The sequence below is a fragment of the Phyllostomus hastatus genome, unplaced genomic scaffold, assembly GCF_019186645.2.
Source record: "Phyllostomus hastatus isolate PE091 unplaced genomic scaffold, TTU_PhHast_1.1 phas_contig_948, whole genome shotgun sequence".
In the NCBI taxonomy this organism is placed as follows: Eukaryota; Metazoa; Chordata; class Mammalia; order Chiroptera; family Phyllostomidae; genus Phyllostomus; species Phyllostomus hastatus.
In genome coordinates this window covers 3,740,948-3,754,204 of record NW_025333993.1, presented here as the reverse complement: position 1 = coordinate 3,754,204, position 13,257 = coordinate 3,740,948, and the positions used below count along the sequence as shown (strand labels likewise).

Here is a 13,257-nt window from a genome sequence, read left to right as displayed (position 1 = left end):
TCTCTGCTTCCCTCCCTGCGGGGTGTCACGCCAGTGGCCAGCCCCTGTTTAGTGGGGTGGGGAGGGAAGAGCTGCAACAGGACAAGGGGGGTCTGGCCTCAGGGGGACAACTGCACAGTATAGGTGTGACTTTCTAGAAGACACGTCATGAGAGCCAGGCACCCAAGGCGGGCATGCTCTGGGAAGCGTGTCCGGCGATGCATCTGATGTGGGGCTGAGACGCTCAGGTCCTCGCCAAGCGCTCCTCCTAACTGTCTCTCCAAGCCTGGCCAGTGGAAAAGCTAGGGGGCTTTGATGCCAGATGCGTAACCCTTCTCTGAGCCTCTAGTTCCTCGTCTGTAAGGTGGAGGAATTGGAATAGAGGAGGAATTCAAACACTTTTATCAGCAGGAATCCTTTTAAGAACATGGTCCCACACAGCATGCTCAGCATCTCAAACCACCCAAGGCGCAGTGGCCCACACCTGCACTGGCTTCTCCCTCGAGCTTCTCGGGGGCCACAGGTCGCCCAAGGGTGGGCCCTGAGCACTGGGAGCCGGGCCGCAGCAGGGTCCCTGTCAGGCACCGAAGCCAGAGGGGGCAGAAATCCACATGCCCCCGAGCGCCTGCCTGGCCCCGGGCTGAGCCCCACCCCCTCCCTCTGTGACCCAGACGCAGCTGGGGCACGTCAACAGGGTGGCCCTGGGCGGGGTGGATGCCTGTAAGCCGGGAATACAATGACTGGCGGTTTGGATTTGGTTTCGTTTTACTTTTATGAGTATTTACTTTATGCTGAGCTTACTCCTGGGCCGGTCAGTTTCTGTTTCTCCCGCGTCTCCTGGGATCTCTTTCTCTTCCGCGCAGCCTGCTCTTCTGGGTGGAGACCAAGCTGCCGTTTTCGCCAGGATCCTCCGAGCGTGGCGGGGAGAGCCCGTGTGTGGGTCAATCCACCCGAGAGCTCCGTGCGCTCTGAGCTGAGTCTGGGGAGCTTCATTCGCCTGGACGGGCTCCCCGACCAGCGGGCCTACCACCAAGCCCCCAGCCTCAGCCCCACCGTTTGGCCTGGGCACACCTACCCGCCCCGCTGTCGTGCCGACAGAATGGCACCCACTGCTTCCGTAAAGGGACTTCCTTAGATTCTCGGTGGCTCTTCAGACAGGCACCCTGCATGGCCTGGGCAGTTTCCTTAGTGTTCTTAAAGTGAACCTGAAGATTTGAACCTCTGCAGGATTTTGGGGGGTTTTCTGGGTCAAAGTGAATAGCGAAGCATTTTTAGAGGTCACCTCCGGTGGCTTTGGGGAAGAGCAGGGACACATGACTGTGAGCGGCCAAGCGCGGTGCTCAGGGCCACAGAGGAACTGGGGGCCTGCTGGCCTCCTGCCCTGGGCGCCCGCCCCTCGCGGAGCTGGGGCCCCGCCCAGCAGAGCAGTCTGCAGGCCTCTGCCCGCAGCAGGAGAGCCTCGCTCAGGCTCCAGGTGCGCCAATAAGGTCATTGCAGCTATAATAAGAGTAGGGTGGCCTCTAAGCCAGTACAGCCAGTGTCCTGATTAAAAGTTACAGACATTAGCCCTGGCAGGTGTGGCTCAGCGGATTGAAGGCAGGCCTGGGAACCTTCAATTCCCAGCCAGGGCACACGCCTGGGTTGCCGGCCGGGTCCCCAGTAGGGGGCGCATGAGAGGCAACCACACATTGATGTTTCTCTCTCTCCCTCCCTTCCCATGTGTCTAAAACATAAATAAATAAAATCTTTAAGACAACGTTAGGGATATGAGGACACAGACACACGTGCAGGGAGACAGCCACGCGAGGAGGAAGGCGGAGCTCAGGGCGATGCCTCTACAAGCCAGGCCGGGGAGCCCGGAAGAGGGCGGGCAGACCAGCAGGACCTGCAGGAGAGGACTGAGCGCGTTCTCCCCCACGGCCTTCAGAGCGAGCGCAGCCCTGCCCACACCTCGGCCTTAGACTTCTGACCTTAAAATCCGGGAGAATAAATCTCTGTTGTCTCAGCCACTCCGATTCCGGCGCCTTGTATGGCAGCCCAGGACACCCATAATGCTCTCTTTAGGTTATGAACTCTTTGGTACCCATGGCATTCCTGCATTCTCTAAAAAGGAGGGAGGGGCCGAACCTTTATTCCTTTTTCTTTTCCCTTTTTTTATTTTTTTGCTCTGGCTGAAATGACTACACCTTCACAGCAGTGCTGATTGTAATGCACTGTATCGGGTCAAACCCCAGGGGCACTGCTGGGCAGTCGCGTCCAGAAACCCCACCTGGGGGCTGGCAAGGTCCGGGGGCACCCCCATCCCCCACCCTGTGACAGCCCCGGGCACCTTCCTCTCGGCTGCCTCTGCCCCTCTCGCTGGTGCGTCCCCAGCGTGGGGCCCAGGACTCTGCACCATCATGTCCTGTTTCCCACCTACCTGGGCACTGAGTGCTGAGACTGTCGGCCCTGGGCCCCAGCCCTGGGGGCGGGGAGGGGCTCGAATATCTTGTCGTGATGCCACCTGCTGCTCGCCTGAAAAGCTTGGAACGAGTGTCAGAAACTAGAGACCCTTACTAAACCATCTCCCTTGGCTGTGCCCTTGGCAATACTTCTTTTCCAGAGCTGTGTCTTCCACCTAAAATTTCATTTAATCCCATTAAATAACCGTGGTCAGGAGAGCGGCTTCCACATTACAACCCGTTTGGAGATTGCCTGGCCGAGTTGCAGGTATGTGGTTCAGGCTGCTGCGCTGCTGCAAGGATTTCGCTTAGCAGGTCGCGTCCGAAATGCCTGAATGCAGCAGTGGGACACCATCTGGACCCATCATCTCCCCAGGGCCCCCTCCTCCATGCTCCCTGGTCGGATCTTCCGCCTTCAGAGCCTGGAGGCCACTAAGCAGGGTGAGGGTGACCCCCAGCTCTGCTCTGTGCACCCCCTTCCTGAGAAGCCCCTTGGCCCTCACTGCAGGGGCAGGGGTCAGAGGTGGTAGCCATTCCCCTTTCTGGGTTCCAGACCCCCCGAGGGGCCAGCTGGGGAGCAGGAGTGCCACCACTGCCCAGGCAGCAGGCTGGGGTGTACCCAGGGCACGGGTGCTGGGAGCTGGGGGATGGAGGGGGACAGGCAGAGCGCAGAGGACTTCAGGGCCGTGGAGACCCTACCCCCTGTGACACTGTAACAGTGGTCACGTGTTCTGATACATTTCTCCAAACCCACAGAATGCCCGACACCGAGAGTGCACCCTGCAGGGGTGTCCGACATTTTGGCATCTCCGGGCCACACTGGAAGAAGAAGAGTTGTCTTGGGCCACACATTAAATACATTGTGATGCGTAATCACACAAAAAATCTCATCATGTTTTAAGTACATTTACGAGTTTGTGTTGGGCCGCACTCACAGCCATCCTGGGCTGCATGTGGCCCACGGGCCGCAGGTCGGACCCCTCTGCAAGGCCAACTGGGGACTCTAGGCAAACTAGGATTTACACAGTCCTAAAATTGCACGGGGTCCCTTAGAGTTTAGGAGACGCGGGCCTGAGAGTGAGGAAAGACGCCGCTGCGCTCCGGAGAGAGCCCGCGCTGGGTCTTGGGCTAAGGCCCTCGTCTAAGTGCGGGAAGTTTGGGGCAGGTCTTCAGGGAGGGTCTCCACAGAATGTCCGTCAGCTTTACGCCGGTGCAGCACAAGGAGACGTATTCCCCCGACTTCATCCGTCCTCGGGTGTGGTCGGCGCAAAAGACACGAATTGGGTCGCTGCTGTCCGTCTCCCTGAGTGGGGCGATTCAGGCTCTTTCCCCTCTGGGTGCAGGGGACAGTGTAGCCCATTCACTCCTTGCTCAGGGAAGATGAGATTTTGCGATTTACGAGGTGGCTGTAAACTGCTTGGTCTTTAACCAGCTGCCTCAGTTTCCCTAGTCCACTCGTCCTGGCTTGCTCGCCTTGTCTCGTTCTGACACCATGACATCTGGAACAGAGCTTGTCCTTGACTGAGGAGAGGGTGTCACCAGCCGAGACACTCCCACCCGAGTGGGCCTCTGTGTCGCTCTAGCTGGACGGCATGGGCACCGCCAGCCCCAGGCTGGCCCCCATGGGCACCATGCAGGACGGCAGACAAGACATTCCGATGCCCAGCGGGCTTGAAGTGGACCCTCTGAGAGTGAGGGGTCAGTGGGCGCGGACCCCAAAGCGCCCGCGCTGCTGCTGTGCCCAGCGGGAGCACACCCCCACGGGGAACATCTCCTTTCTGTCCGCAGGAGACACCCACACCTGTAAACAGGTGTATGAGTTTATGTGAACCAAACTGACCACAGTGGCCAGGAGGCAAAATCTCAGTAGACTGAGCAATGCGGCGGAGAAGGGCGGTTTCGCCCTCCATGTCACACTTGGCAACCAAAGCGGGGTGGGGCGAGAGGGAGCGACAGGAAATCCACTCGCAGAGATTAGGGAGTTGGGAGAAAGCAAAGCGGGGGAGGGCTCTCTGGGACTGGATAAAAGGTAAAACCAACAGCTCCTACTTCTTCTTTGTTTGTGGGTGAGGGATGGTTAACAGCTAACAATTAACATGCTAATAACAATGAGGGGATTTGTGGTCTCTGCTCTGGTTCCGGGGTTGTGCCTTGAGATTCTGGAAAAAAGCGAATCACTTTGATATTGAAGCAGGAGACCACACAGGAAGAACTCGCGGAGACTGCAATGCTGTCACTGGCCAGCATTTATCACCCTGGTTGCCAGGAAACGCCTTTTACCAATTACGTAGAATAAATAGTAAACCGAGGCAGGGAGGAGGAAGGAGATGAGTCTCACATACTAACTCAGCAGTCCTGAGCCTGGTCTGATAATATCGCCAGTTGTTCCAATATCACAAGAAACACTGTATTAGCAAGAAAGAAGGGAAGTCATTGAAATTCTATGTGACATTTCCACTATCTGGGAAAGAAAGCCTTGCAACTGTGCTTTCACCCCAGGGCCTGGAATGCGGGAGAGGGTCCCCGGCGCCCACAGAAAGAGCCCATAAAACAACTTTGGTGAATTGCCCGCCTCTGGTCACTAACTGTTTCACGAGGGAGTCCCTGATGCTTACAGAAAGAGCCCATTAATAACTTTGGGTGACTGCCCCAACTTGAATGAACTGCCTCCTATCACGTATTTGTTTTACAACAAGATGACCAAATGGGGTTTGGAGCAAGATAAAGGTTTGGGCTAGCAGACCCCCAGGAAAATTGGCGCCATATTTACCCATTAATCAATATGTAACTGTTTCCCTCCTATCCCACCAACTATGTAAGTCCTGAGAACAGAGGACTCGCTCTCTCCCCCGGGGCTCAGGGGGCTCTTGGCTCTCGGGCCACAGGGCCTCTGGCCACCCGGCCTCAGGCTGCCCAGGGGCTTGCCACCCTGGTCTCCAGCCGCTCTTGCTTTTCTCACCCTGCTTTGGCCCTGAAACTTTCCCTTTCACCCCCTACTCCACCCAGTCCTGTTCTCTTCCATGGAAGTGAGCCACTAATACACTGATTACATGCGACTAGATTTGCTGATCTGTAATTCTTTACTTGCGTCAGCAAGAAGAACCAGGTCTCTCCCGTCAACAATATCCCGAAGGTATGTTATCTAGTACATTATCCTGGATACACACACACACACACAAACCCAGACAGCTCCGTTAGAATAAAGATTGGTCGTTGACGCGGAAAAATACTGCCCTCGGACATGACTGCCTGCCAGGAATGGATTTTAGTTAGAAAGTTTTAATCTCGGACCGTCTCTGAGTTTGTAAGACCATCAGGCAGGCCTCCCCTGAGCTGGTGGGGCTCAGTGTGTGGCCGCCTTTTCCACCCCCAGTTCCCTCCACCTCACTGACTTGGAGAAACGGTTTGCCTGGTCTCCTCTGCATGGCGGCGGGGGGAACACACACTCGGAAGGAGAGGCCTATCAGAGGGTGGGGCTGCCCTGGATCAGCTGGCGGGGGGCCTGCTGAGCGCACAAGGGCCCCAAGAACCGGCCCGGCGCTCCAAGGCTGCTTAGGCATGGGATTCCTTCCCGGGGCCTGTCACCGTCCTCTGGCAACAAGGACCCCGTGCCCTGCAGCTGGCATCTGCAGGTGATCAGCTGCAGGCTGAGGGGTGTGCTGATGGGGAATGGAGGGTCCCCCGGGTGTTCGTGCTAAAGCAGCATGCACTCTGTCCAGCTCCAAAGGTGCCTTCAGCGAAAAAAAGAAACAACAAGCCCCACTTGGTTCCTCGTGCTAAGCCCACGTCACCAAACCGAGCCTTAAACCCTAACCTAACCACAGCTCTTCCCAAGGACGTAGCGATCCAAGCCGGCCGGTCTGGAATTGCACGGTCCACAGCAGTTAGGCATTCTGCCGGACCGGCCCCTTGGGTGCCCCAGAGAAAAATGCCACAATTCTTGTTTTCCTTCTCCCGCCCCTTCTGCCTGTGGAGACTTTCACTCCTGCAGCCATCGAGAGCTCCTCTGTATCTGCGAGATGGGAGGCCGCCCCATTCACAAATCATTAAAGCCAGTTTGGTCTTTAAATGCACTCAGTAGAACTGTTTTCATTCTCGCCTGAGGATGTGCTTATGGATTTTACAGAGAGAGGAATGGAGTGGGGTTGGGTGGGTGGGGAGAGAGAGAAACATCCATTAGTCGCCTCCCTTATGAGCCCGGACCGAGGATCAAACCCACAACCTTTCCGGTGCTCAGTCGGAGTCGACGCTCCAACCGATTGGGACACCCGGCCCGGGCTACTCTGTTGAATTTTGTTGTTGTTGTTGTTGTTGTTGTTGTTTTTAACGCTGTCGTCTTTCCTGGAGCAGTGGAGGTGCGGGACCCATGAGAAAAGCTATCCGTGGAGAAACGAAGAAGCATCACCCTGCAGGGTCACTGGGTCCCCGTGGAGGACCCAGGTGGTCAGCTCCCCCTGGGACTCTGGCGTAGTGGGGCCAGTATGCGGTCCTGGAGGGCCGACGAGGAAGAGGCCTCATGACCTCCTCATGCCAGTGTCCCCCCCCAACCCCCCTCCCCCGCTGCTGTGGCTCAGTGGATTGGGCGCCCGCGGCCAGCGGGGAGGTGGCAGGGGAAGTGGCAGTTTCAGTTCCCGGTCAGGGCACGGTCCTGACTTGCCGCCCAGGTCCCCACGTGTGGGTGTGTGAGGGGCAACAGATGGATGATTTTCTCCCTCCCTTCCAACCTGTTTTTAAAAAACACTTTCCAAGCCTCTAAATTCCTTCTTTGAAGAAAAACTTGCACACAAGCGCAGTAAGTAAAGACGTGGTCAAGATTATTCTTTCTTCATTCATAGAGTTTTGGGAAGGAGGGTGGCAGTGAGGCCGGACTGAGGCCAGCTTCCCCCCTCCTGTCCCGGCCCCGCGTCCTGGGGGCTCCTGGGGGGTTCCCAGCCGCTGCTCTGGTGGTGGGAAGGCTCGGGTCCCTCCACTCCCATCAGAGCGGTGGGGAGCCTTGGCATGTCACTGGAGGGGCGGTCCCCCTGGTTTGTGCCAGGTGAAGTAACTGAAGACCAGAGGATCACGCAGGCTCGGGCGGAGTTAGGATTGGGGTTAGGATGGGGGTCGCAGTTCCTGGCCTGGAGCCCGGGTTTAGCCTGGCTCCGCCCCTTTCCTGGCACACCCGGCTGCCCGAGAACGCTCCCAGTGTTGCGGGAATCAATGCATCTCCCCTCATTGGGCAGTCAGGGCAGCGAGAAGGGGCGACACCTGTCTGGTGCCACTCGGGCGGGCGTGAAGCCGGCAGCATGTCTCAGGACTTGCAAAGCATATACAGGAGTAAACATCCAGCACGGGCGTCCGTCACACACCCAAGGGCTGTCTACATTCGTTCGAAAGAAACAGTGAAACCCTCAGTTCCTCGGTTGTAGGAGCCACATTTCAAGAGCGCCGTGGCCTTCTGTGGCCGGTGCCGGACAGCACAGAGTAGAGCAGTTCCACTGTTGCAGAGACGTCCCTCGGGACACCGCTGCCCCAAGTCCCCAGCTCTCCCGAGCGCAGCCCCAGGGCAGCCCCCACCCCTGGAAAACTTGTTAGCAATGCAGATTGCGGTCCACGCCCCAGAGCCCCGGCCTCCGTCCCGGGGGGGGGGGGGGGGGGGCGCTCTGTTCCCAAACACCTTGGGGAGATTCATCGGAAGAAAGAATCGGAAGAAAGATGTTGCTCTTTCAGTTTCATTTCTGTGGTCCAGACACTGGTTTCATTTCTCTGGCTATTGGCAAAGGAGAGTGGACAGGAGTGTGATTCACGCACCAAATAAAAGGGAAACGCCGGGAAGGAGAGAGGCGGTTTCCAGACCCCTGGGCGCCCGTCCGGAAGGCTCACAGGTAAGGGCTGGCCTGCGCGGGGAGGGAGGGCTGCCTTCCCAGGTTTTATCAAACAGGCACGACTTTTCTTTTTTTATTTTTAATGATATTGTATAGAGTATGCTAGTTCGGTTGTCCCGATGTCTCCCCTTTTGTCCCCCCTCCACCCAGCCATGCCCACCCCCTTTGGCAATTCCCCCACGATGGTTCACCTTAAATTCTTTGTCATAAATTCTTTGGCTACTCCATTTCCTACACTGTACTCCACCCGCCCCCCCCCAGCTCCCCACAACCCCCGTGGCTGTTCTGTAACGACCTGTTCGTGCTCCTCAGTCCCCTGGCCTCCTCACCCCAGATCCGACTTTTCAAAGGATTTCCTGGCACACTTGCCGGGAAGGCAGGAGCCGTTAGATAAGTTTCTTATCTTGTTAGGACCCCTCTGGGTGATGCTCCCCCTCCTCTGATTGCCCCCACCCCCACCAGTCAGCACCCTGAGGACACATTCCAGAGAGGGGGTGGCCGCTCGGGAAGCCCAGGACGGCCCTCCTTCCTTGAGGGGGGCACACACATCTGGGGTGGGGTGGGAGCTGGGTGCCTGTGCGCTACTGTGATTTATAACAACACGGGGTGTAGTAGCTGTGGTCGCCGTGCAGCGTGCCACGGCCCCGTAGTCAATCACACTGAACTGAGTGTTTGAACGCTGCCGAGAGACCAGATCTTTTCCAAGTCCTGCTCGTCGTCACAGGAAAAGAATGCTGTAACTGTTTGGGCCAGGATATTAACCGGGCTGATTGTGGTGATCGGCTCACAAAATATACACATACCAGAAAAGAAAGTCTATTTTTTAGCCTGTGTCTCAGTTCCCGTCACAGAGCTCCTAAAACCCCAGGAATTTCCTCAGTGATGAGAACATTGTGGTTTGTGATGTAAATGAGGTCACGGTTAGGTAGCCGCTGGTCCCTGGGGAATGGATGCTGTGATTAGAGGGTCCCCAACAGTCAGCTCCACCCCCAGCCTCCAGGGAGGGGAGAATCTTGCACGGGTGACCCTGGAGGTTGAATCAGTGACCAGTAGCTGATGACACCGTCGGCTGTGCCTCTGTTTGGAAGCCTCCATTACAACCCCGAGAATGGGGATTAGAGAGCGACCTGGTTGGCGAACACGTGGAGGGTTGGGAAGAACGGGGCACCTGGAGAGGAGAGGGCGCGGGAGGCCCAGGCCTTCCCCCACACCGCGCCCTGCCTGCTCCTCCGTCTGCCGGCTGCTGAGTTACCCTCCTTTGTGGTGCACCGGTGATCTGGGAAGGAACACGTTTCCCTGAGTTCTGAGAGCCGCTCTAGCAAATTATTCAAAACCAAGGAGGGGGTGGTTGGACCCTCTGACCTATAGCCAGTTCGTTAGAAACACAGGTGACAGCCTGGACTTGCCCTTGGCGTCTGAAGGGGGTGGAGCAGGCACGACCTTGTGGGATCCAGTGCAATCTCCAGGCAGATAGCACTGGGGCCGTGGGGGGAAAACCACGTGGGAGTTGGTGTCGGAATCAGAGCCCAGTCTCTGGGCTACGGGAGCCCTTTGTGTGGTGCTGTGTGGTGCTGGTGGCAGAGGGCCACCCTCCTGAGGGGGGCAGGGCACTGATTTCCGGCATTTGCTGGTGCCCCATTGTAACATGTGGTAACTTATCATGCCTTCCAATTTTTACTCAGAGACATTGATGACAAGTGTTCCCAGCAAGCGGTGGCATCTGGGGGAACAGACTGGGTGCAAATCATGGACCATTAGTGTAACAAACTGCCACAGCTTGGTGACATACAGGACAGAAACTTATCCTTCCCGGCTCAGAAGGCTGAGGTCTGAGGTCAAGGTTTCAGCAGGGGTAGTTCCTCCCTGGTCTCTTCCAGCGCCTGGTCTTTGCCAGCAATCCTTGGCATTGTTGGGCACAATATCTCCAGATGCTGTGGCGGCCCCTTCAGGTCATGCCACCTGCAAGAAGAAACCCAGGCCACAGGGTCACCCATGACATAGACAGACATTGCTGGACAGTCACACAGCTTGCAGTTCCCCTGCCCTCCGCAAAGAACTTCTAGGTTAAGCAGAGGAAAGGGTTGGACCTGGTCTCCACTTCCGTTCTCTTTCCTGGAAACCGTGATAAAAATCTCAGTGAGCCAGCTTGTTTGTCGTACGCTGCCCTCAGGAGAAGCTGTTTCCTCATTCGTGGGGAAGGAGGCAGAACATCTGCGCGGGCCCATCTGAGGGGGGTCGTGCAGACCCAGCACGAGATGCCAGGCCGAGGGAGGGGGCGTTCTGAATTAACAACAGCAGCTCTCTCCTCCCTGCGGCGTGGCCTCCGCAGCAGCCCGGGGCTGCTGCGCACCCAGGAGGCGGGGCCGGCCCAGGAACGGACGCAGGCTGCTGGGGTTCAGGCCCGTGGGTCCTGCCGGGACTCCTCGCAGGCTCGGGGAAGCCGGTGTGTGGGAAGCTCAAAACCCACTCCCGTCAAAAACGGTCCAAAGAAAGGGGCTCAGGGCGGAAGGGCCGGTGTCCAGGTGGGGCATTTCTGAAATCCCCCCCGTCACTGGTGGCGCTCTGCCACTTGGTCCCAAAATCTGAATAGCTCTACTGTTTCCTCGCTATCCGAGTGAAATAAATATCGTCTGTTGGCAACCCGAGGCTGTGACCTTCCAGCAGGGTGGGGAGGGGACGGTACCCCTGTTGCTTAACTTGTCTGAACCCCCCTGCACGTCTCATGGGAAATTCGGGATGATGTGGCTGAGGCGAGCAGAGCATGCACCTGTGTCTGGCCGACGCCCCCTAGGAGCACGCCCTGGGGCGCCGGGACTCCTGCCTGACCCCCTTCCTGGAGACAGTGCAGAGACTCAGGGAGAAGACAGCCACCTACAGGCCAGGACAGAGGCCTGGAGCAGAGGCCCTTTGCAGCCTCATCCGGAACCAGCCCCCAGGCCGTGCGCTTGATTCTGGCGGCCCCAGTGAACAAGCAGCATCCCAAGCTAGGGCAGTCCCAAGTGCAGGACTGATTTAGGCTCCTGTGGGTGACTCGGACCTGTGACGAGGACACGTGGGCTGGAAAGAGAAACCACGCCTGCTTTAATCCCCGGGGGATCATAGAATAGCACAGAAGAATTCTGTCAGCTGAATTTTGGCGTCCCCATGGCTTCGATGGGCTAAGGCGTGTGCTCAAAGAAGGCTGCAGAACATGAACTAGGACCTGTCCTACCTGCTGTCCAGGGAGAGTTCAGCTGGGGGACACAAGCGCAAGCCACATCCTCCCCACGGAGCACAGCGTGGCATTCTCAGGTCCCCGACACTCCAGCCTCCTCTGCCAGGAAGGCTCCTCCCCACGGGTCACCCAAGGTCGGCTCCGCTGCTCATTCCACGTCCAGTCGCAGGCACATCCTCAAACGCTTTTCCCGTGAAGACTCCCTCAGGGAAGTAACTCCACCCCCAGTGAGTCTGACCCACTGCCTGTCTTCCTCCCAGAACCCGTTCTTTGCGGCTTGGCTTATTTATTTCAGGGCCCCCCTGCTAGAAGTGGGAAGTGGGATTTGATGAGGCTGGTGTGGGCAGGGACGAGCCCCACGCCCCATGCCGAGAGTGCCTGGTGTGGCTTTGTGCAGACTAGTTCCTCCCATGGGTTTCCTGAGGCTGTGCTCACCAAACACCCCAGGCAAGGGCAGCCTGGACAACAGACCTTCATTCCCTCACCGTCTGGAGGACAGAAGTCTGAGGTCCGGTGTGGGCAGGGCTGGTGCTTCCGAGGCCTCCGTCCTGGGGGTGTAGACAGCCGTCTCCTCCCTGCGTCCTAGTCTCCTCTTCTCGTAGGGACACGGGCTACGCGCTACGTGGGATTAGGGCCCGACCTGACGGCCTCCTTTTTACCGTTTCACGTCCTTAAAGGCACCCCACCTCCAATCAAGCCCCACTCTAAGGTGCTGGGGGTTACGCATTCAACACCCGAATTTGGAGGGGGGACGCGCAATTCAGCCCATTAACAGTCCTCAACGAGTATTTCTTGAACAAACGCATAAACTCCCTTTTTTTTAAGATTTTATTTACTTATTTTTAGAGAGAGGAGAAGGGAGGGAGGAAGAGGGAGAGAAACATCCATGTGTGGTTGCCACTCACACACCCCCATACTAGGGATCTGACCCACAACCCAGGCATGTGCCCTGACCGGGAATCGAACTGGCGACCTTTTGATTCACAGGCCGGCACAAAACCACTGAGGAGGCACACCAGCCAGGGCAGCCTCCTTTTGTTAAGTGGGCCATGACCCACACAAAGCTGTGAATGTGCACATCTGTTTTGAGGAAAGGGAGGGGTTTGGCCCAGCATTCAGAGAAGAGATGCTGTAAATACAGGAAAATTCAGTTGGGGCTGCACTTTTGAGGGACTTTGTTCTGAGAAAAGGGCACTGAGATTTCTAGAAGGGGTATTGGCTCCAGGAGCTGGGGCTCAGGAGGTGAGTGCGCCTCCCCCCAGTGCCAGGAGGGAGAGAGGGAGGGGCGGGGCCGAGGGACTCCAGCTGAAGGGGGAGCGTGAGTGGAATTTCCCAAGTCCCGCTGAAGGCCTGCCCGAGGCCTTGGAGACTGTAGTCCCTCCCACTGCATCAGTGCCCCAGGCTGCCAAATTACTCGAGCCTGGTGGCTGGAACCACAGCAACGGCTTATCTCCCAGCCCCGACGGAGCCCGGAAGTTCCTGATCGAGACGTTCGCAAGGTTAGGTTCTTCCAGAGACTCTGAGGGAGGGAGGATCCGTCCTGCGGCTCTGTCTTAACTTCTGGTGGTTGCTGGGTGTGCTTGGGGCTGGGGCCTCGGCACCCCAGTTTCTGCCCCGCTGACTTCCCGTGTCCTCCACCCCTCTGGGTCCCAGTGTCTCAAACCTCCCCTTGCTTGTCTCTCATTGGATTTAGGGCCCACCGTCATTTGCATATCCTTACCTTAATTGCATACGCAAACATCCTTTTTCTAAATAAAGT

General features: G+C 57.3%; 1 protein-coding gene across 4 annotated transcripts in view; it reads left to right on the top strand.

Moving 5' to 3' along the window:
- Positions 1 to 7,097: 7,097 nt before the first annotated feature.
- The window catches only part of MX2 (MX dynamin like GTPase 2), a 31,787-nt gene continuing 25,627 nt past the window's right edge, over positions 7,098 to 13,257 (top strand). The window contains exons 1-2 of one of the 4 annotated variants that reach the window (XM_045852431.1): positions 7,098 to 7,212; positions 8,182 to 8,284. The gene's annotated coding sequence lies outside the window, so the exon portion shown is untranslated. Of the gene's footprint in view, positions 7,213 to 8,121; positions 8,285 to 12,874; positions 12,998 to 13,257 lie in introns of those variants that run through there. The other 3 variants (XM_045852430.1, XM_045852429.1, XM_045852432.1) reach the window with 3 other exon arrangements.